Raw genomic sequence first — 6,964 nt, 5'->3', positions numbered from 1 at the left:
GGTGGCCGGTGCACTGTGCACGGCACCGCGCTAATACCTCGTGGAGGAGACAAATGGGAAGTGACACGTGTGTGTGTAGACGGGTATTTGTGGTGACGCTTTGACTGCAGATAATAAAGTGCTCGCCCTGAGGTGATCCAATTCAGCAGCCGCCTCGGCAGAGCCGCGCGCCGACGAGGGGGAGAAGAAAGGGGAGGAAGAAAGGCCCGTCTGAAATGACATGTCAGCCTAAAAAGGGAACGTGTTAACGGATGAATATCTGGGGACGGCGAAGCCCGGCGCTTCCCTTTGTGCTTTGTCATGAATTTTGTTGTCTTTGCAGATTCCGGCGCTGCCGCGCGGGGTTTGCCACCTACGGTTATTCAGATGGATTTCTCCCACTATTATTTCTGTAGTTGGTTTAATTTAAGCCCCCGGAGCCAGGGTGTGTTTGTCTCAGCTCCTGGCACCAAGGATGCTCCGTGCCGGGATTTGGGGGGGCCCACAGTGGGGACTCTGTGGTGATTTTGGGGACAGTGCAGTGGTGCTGAGGGTGCTGGTCGTGGTGCCTGCGGTCCCTGCACTTGGGGGGGGCTCTGGGGACCCTCCACTGCATCCGCCGTGGCCTCTGTGCCACCCATCCTGGGGACACTGTCACCATAGAAACCATGGCACAGCACAGGGTGGGAGAGCCAGGGCGATGTGACAGCAGCCCAACCTGCCCAGTGTGGCATGGGGGGCACAGTGCCAGTGGTCCCTGCACCCAACAGCATTCCAAGAACAGCATGGGGGACTCAGAGGACCTGTGATTGCTCTGTCCCATGCTGCACCCCCATGCCCAGGTCACCCTGGGTCTGGGCAGGGCAGCACCCCCAGCCACCCATCAGCTCCACTTGGAACCCCCGGGATTTGCCCTGCCCTTGGCCAGGGGTCACTGGCCCCAACACCCAGCTCCTGGCCCTGGCTGTGCCAGGCTCTGCCCTCCAGCCCTGCAGTGCAGCCAGTTCCTGCCCAAGCAGCTTTGCCACCTGGGGCTCAGACCTAAACTTGAAGGACTGTGCTGATTTGTTAAATGTAGCAGCTTTTGTTTGTTTTCTTCCAAGTGTTTTCCAAATATTGAGGTTTCTTCCAAGTGTTTTGCAAATATTTAGGGTTTAGCTCTTACAAAATCTGTTCCCAGTGTGGCAGGCAGAGAAAAAGGGGATTTTTGATGCTTTTTGAAGCTTTGAAGGCATTGGGATCTCCTTGCTGCAAGAGGAAGAGGGATCCTGGTCCCAAAGCTGGGGATGAACTCTCGACTCTCGCAGAATTTAATTCATTTGGAGGCTGCAGCACTTTTATTTTTTAATAAGAGCCATTGGCACGTCTGTTCAGGTCCCCAGCATAATCCTGCCTCCCCCCAGCATCGCTCCCCTTCCCACCCCCTCCTGCCCCTGTGCAAATTAAAAATCCTGCCTAATTGCTGCCCTTCTGCCCTGCTGGCTCTGGGAGGCCAGGCAGGAGCAAACCACGAGCTCAGGGCTGGTAATGTCAGCACTTTCCTGGAAGAGGGGCAGGGCAGGATGGGGAGGGAGGGCAAGGGTGGGAAGAGGGAGGGCGAGAATGGGAAGAGGGAGGGTGAGGATGGGAAGGGACGGTGAGGATGAAGAGGGAGGGCAAGGTTTGGCAGGATTCTCAGGGCTCCCATGAAATGCCCCTTCACAGGGTGAATGTGTCGATGGGACCACATGAAGGCAGAGCAGGGGCAGATGCTTTTCTTCAGCTGCTGTCACATTTCACCCACTTTTCACCCACATTTCACCCAGCCAAGCCCTCCATTGATGCTTTTTTCCCATCTGTAAAAGGGTGGAAAACATTTTCCTTTGGGACCAGGGGAAGGCAAGGCCTGTGTGCATCTCCAGGGAGCTTCCAGCCACACATCGCTGTCGGCGGCTTTATAAAGATTTCCTGCTGAGATTAGTTCTTTCATTTATTGCAAAATATTGTAGCGCTTTCGATGTGTAAAAATAAGGATTGTCCCATTTTATCTCGAAAGGAATGGAGGGGAGGGAGGGAGCAGTGAGTGTCTGTGCTGCTGTTAACCAGTGAGGTGCCGTGTGCTGCTGCCACATTCCCACTTGGCTTCTCCTCATGAAATCTGTGCTGGTGGCAATCCCTGGAATGTTCCCCCTGTGCACCCCATGTCCTGCTCCCTGTCCTCTTCCAGAGGCAGGCAACTGCCTGGCAGTGCAGTGTCTCCTGCAGCATCATGGCCTGGAAATTAAAGGCACAAATTGCCAGTGCCTGCACTTGCCCTCCTCCAGGGAAGAGAGACCCCAGCCAGGAATGCTGTCCCCCACCAGGCTGGGGAACACACAGGTTGTGGGAACAGCATGGAGCATCCTTTCTGGTGCTGGGTGTCCCTCCTGTCCTTCCTGGTCCTGAGCATCCTTCCCAGTGTCAAGTGTCCTTCCTGGTGCTGAGCATTGGTCCTGTCCTTCCTGGTTCTAAACATCCTTCCTGGTTGTGAGCATCTTTCCATTACCAAGTGTCCTTCACTGTACTGAGGATCCTTCCTGTTGCTAAGCATCCTTCCTTGTGTTGAGCATCCATCCTATCCTTCCTGATACTGAACATCCTTCCTGGTCCTGAGCATCCTTCCTGGTGCCATTTTAATCCCACAACTGCTTTAACCAGGCAGACCGTGATTGCCAGAGCCGGAGCTGGATGCTCCTGCTCTGTGAGCTCTCTGATGCTGGATTGCTTCCTGACTGACAGCTGAGCAGCCCCATCAGGTCTGTCACTGCCGTGGAGCCTGGCCCCAAGGGCCAAAATTTAGGGCTGTGCTTTTAACCCGGCCTCGCTCCCCACTTTGTAACTGCTTTAGGGCCTTTAAAGAGTACAGTTAAAAGCAGAATAAATTAGGGGGGCTTGGCAGGGTTAATTAGGGGAGCCTGACAGGGCAATTAGGGGGGCCAAGCAGCTGGGTCTCACTGAGCCCATTGTGTCCCAGTGGCGCCAAGGCTGGGGGTAACTGGGAGTGTGTGAGTTTGTGCTGCACGAGCCTTGGATCACTGGTCTCCCATTAGCTTTGGTCTCTCCTGCCATAAGAGCAACTTTGGTTATCTTCCTTCCTCTCCTTTCTTCCCATCTTTCCTTTTTTCCCAGCCCTTGAGGGCTGTGGCTGCAGCCAGGCATGGCGTAGGGGTCCTGTGGACACCAGGGATGCAAGGGATGCAGGGGATGAGGGCGATGTGGGAGATGCTGGGGATGAGGGGGATGAAGGGGATCGGGAGGATGGGGGGGAAGCCAGGGATAAGGGGTTGTGAGGGATGCAGGGAATAAGGGGATGCGAGGGATGCCTGCAGCGTGTGTGCATGTCAGGAGAGGTTTTTGGGGGGTTTCTCCCATCCCCTCCCACCCCTCCTGCAGCTGCCCTCCATCTCTGTCGGACATTTTGCACTGACCCGCTGTTCCAGGCACAGCAGGGCCGGAGCTCCCTGATCCATAAACCGAGATTTATTCCAGATCGCGGCACCGGCGGGGTCTGGGATTTACATCTGTGGCTCGGGCCGGGTTTGGTGGCCAATTTGCTAAAGTAAAAAGTTGTTTAGCTGGAGGCATAATCTCATAAGCCCATGCTGCCATTAGCCGGGGTCTCCTCTCTGCCTGGCTTTCCAATAATGCTCCGAGCAGAAGCTCGGAGTAATATAAAAAGCCATTGGATTATTACTGCGGGCGATGCATTTTCCATTTACAGTAATAAAATACTGAAGAAACAAAACAATTTAAAATTCCAATAAAATTCAAACCAAATCTTTGGCTGCTGAGCAGATTCAATTATTTAGCTGTTATTGAGTGCAGGCTGGAAAAATAGAGCAGGTCAGGGAGGGAGGGGGAGCTGGGAGCCTGGGGAGTGCCGGACTCATCCCGTGGGAATGCCAGTGAGGGGGGGAGCTGGGAGGCAGCAGAACATCTGGGAGAAGCTGTTGGTGGATGCTTGTTGCTGCCAGTGGCTGGGTTTGGTTTAGGGATGGCAAGAGCCATGGGGGTGGCGTGTGTCGGCCCCCGGCGGACTGTGGCACATCGCACTCAGCCCCGGCGTGTCGGCTCTGATGGTCCGAGTTCAAGAGGAGGTGGGCAAGGGGGACAGACGCGGCGGTGAGTGGCTGTGTCAGGGCTGGCTGTGCCTGACGGGTGACGCGGTGGCTCGGGCGAGTTTGCATCTCGCAGTAATTACAGCCCGTTGGAAAGCAGTAATTACTGCGGAGAGCGGGAGCGCCGCCGCCGCCGCCGTGCCGGCAGCCGCCGGGAAATCGGCCTCTCTGTAATTTTCCCGGCGGGGGTTCGGTGCGTCACCCTGATATGTGACAACACACCGAATTGGTGGCTTGTCACATCCAACCCAGCTGGTGCGAAGAGGTGACAAAGGCGGCTGAGGGCTCCCTCCAGCCGGGCACTCACTGGCGCTGGGGGTGGTGGGTGGGATGCCCTTGGCCAGGCTTGGCTCACCTGGACTACAGCAGTGGGCAGTGCCAGGGGGCTGCACAGGGGCCATCCCAAAAGTGTCACCTGCAGCCCCAGTGCCTGGGGACGGGGCTTTGGTGACATGTGCCAGGGAGCTGCAGTGACACCAGCGCCTCACTCCCTTCAGCAACAGCCCCTTGTTTTTTAATATTTTTCCTTGGAAAGGAGCATTTCCCTGGAATGTACTCATTAGGGATTCTGCAAGTGTCACCAGCTAATTAGTGTCGTGTTAATTGAGTATTCACGATGCTGCCACCTCCAAGGACAGCGGTGCCGGCATGAAGGGGAATGCAGATGTGCGTGGCTCACCATGCCGCGCTGTGCTCTGCTGGTTCTGCACCATTCCATTCCATGCTGTGCCATGCCGTGCCATGCCATTCTGTGCCATGCCATGCCGTGCCACTGGGCAGGGTAGTCCTGCTCACAGCCCCCTGCACTTGCTGGCTTGGGGGGTGCCCGTGCCCTGCAGAACCCACCATGCACACTCACATGTGCCCACACGCCTCACCAGCTGCTCTGCAGGTGTGCCAGAGTTTTCCAGAGGCTGCCCAGTTGGTGCCCGGGATGTCCCTGGCAGGGCCAATGCCACACACCCGCACGTGTCCTGCCGGAGGGAGCTGCTGTTGCTGTGCCCTCCTGTCTCCCTGCAGCTCCATTAAATCCTACTCAAAGGCACTGGTTTTAATTGGCTTAATACACTCGTTAATAACAGTGTCTATTTAAGACACCTGTAAAAAGCCCATAACATCAGCTTAATGGGGGGAATGGCTGGCGCAGGCACTGCGTCCTGCCTGTTCAATTACTGCACTGATGGAGAGCTTAGAGAGAACAGAGAGCATGGAGAGCTTGGAGAGCACGGGGAGCGTGGAGAGCTTGGAGAGAATAGGGAGCGTGGAGAGCTTGGAGAGAGGCCATGGCATCGCTGCTGCCTCCCCCACAAACACCTCTCTGATGCTGGGGGGTGACGTGGTGCCCTACAGCTGCAAATGCCCCCCTCCCCTGAATCCTGGTTTTAACACAGTGCCTGTTTCATCCGAGCATGCCACAGCCATGGAAACATCACTCGGAGCAGGATTGGGACAGGAAATGCCTTTGTTGGGGTGCGAAATGCACCCAGTGGTGCAGCTCTTCTGTGGTGACTTTGCCACCCAGCACGTGGTGGCATCAGGAATCGCTGGTCCTGGTGGATCGGGAGCACAGTACTCCCCAGCAGGGAGGCTGCAGTCCCCTGCTCCCAGATACAGGGGGGCTGCACACCCCGGGATCCTCAAAAAGGGTTCCTGGGAGGGCTGGGTCTCCTCGGTGGGGGCTGCCAGCCCCAGCCCCTCCAATATGACCATCTCCACCTTGCAAAACCTTCCTCTGAGCAGGCACCAGGTCTGACATTCCTGGTGTGCCACAGACATCCCTTGGCAGGGCTGGGAGTTTGGGGACCAGCTGGGAACCATCATTCCCATGTGCCGACGTGTACGTGCATGTGCTTCTGTGTGTGTGTGTGTGTGTGTGTAGATTTTAAACACCTAATTTATTCCATCTATTAGATAGATTTTGTAGATTTAATCATTTTCACAGTTGGTGGCTCATTGGATACTCAAGATAAACTCCAAATGAAAGTATAATGGGAACGACAAATGAGTTTTCACACCAGAATGGCAGAAACTTGCTCAGGAAAGAGTTTGAAAGGAACAAAACTATATACATATATAATTTTTTTTTCTGCAGTGGCTTTTGCTGACTCCAGTAGGTTACCACAGTTAATTTCACCAGTTTTGTTCATCTGTAAAATTGCATAAAAGTGACATTTTTGTGCTCATTATAGGAACTGCTGATTTATGGCTGGTAAATGCAATGCTTTTCCATTTTTGGTGAGGTTCTCGTAGCAGCGCAAAGCACCCATGAAATTGCTTGTATAATGTAGTTTAAATCCAATCTCGGAGAAAGATTCCCCCGTTGGGTAAAGTGACATTTCCATTCTCCACACCGAGTTTATTTTAGGCCACTTACAAGTGACTCCGTCAGCAGGAGGGGGCAGGTTGGTGCCGTGACCTGGTTTCTGCCGGGAGCGAGTGGGATTCGGTGGGGGGGTGGTGGGTGCAGGGGTGCCAGGTCCCTTCATCCCAGCAACGCCAGATTCACCCTACCCTTTGCCCCCACAGGTGAGACGGTGGCACCGATGCATTCCCCTCGCTACCCCAGCCCCGCCGAGCTGGACGCCTACGCACAGAAGGTGGCCAACAGCCCACTGACCATCAAGATCTTCCCCACCAACATCAGGGTCCCCCAGCACAAGCACCTTAACCGGACGGTCAATGGCTACGACACCACAGGGCAGCGGTACAGCCCCTACCCCCTGCACGCCGGTGGCTACCAGGGTCTGCTGGCCATCGTCAAAGCCTCCAGCAAAAGCGTGGTGAAGAACTCGGAGGGGAAGCGGACTAAGCTCTCGCCCGCCCAGGTGGGCGTCGCTCCCTACCCCGCC

The sequence above is a fragment of the Manacus vitellinus genome, unplaced genomic scaffold (genome assembly GCF_001715985.3).
Source record: "Manacus vitellinus isolate BGI_N305 unplaced genomic scaffold, ASM171598v3 scaffold_31_pilon, whole genome shotgun sequence".
Lineage (NCBI taxonomy): Eukaryota > Metazoa > Chordata > Aves > Passeriformes > Pipridae > Manacus > Manacus vitellinus.
The sequence above is the reverse complement of the archived record's forward strand: the minus strand, read 5'-3'. Positions refer to the sequence as shown.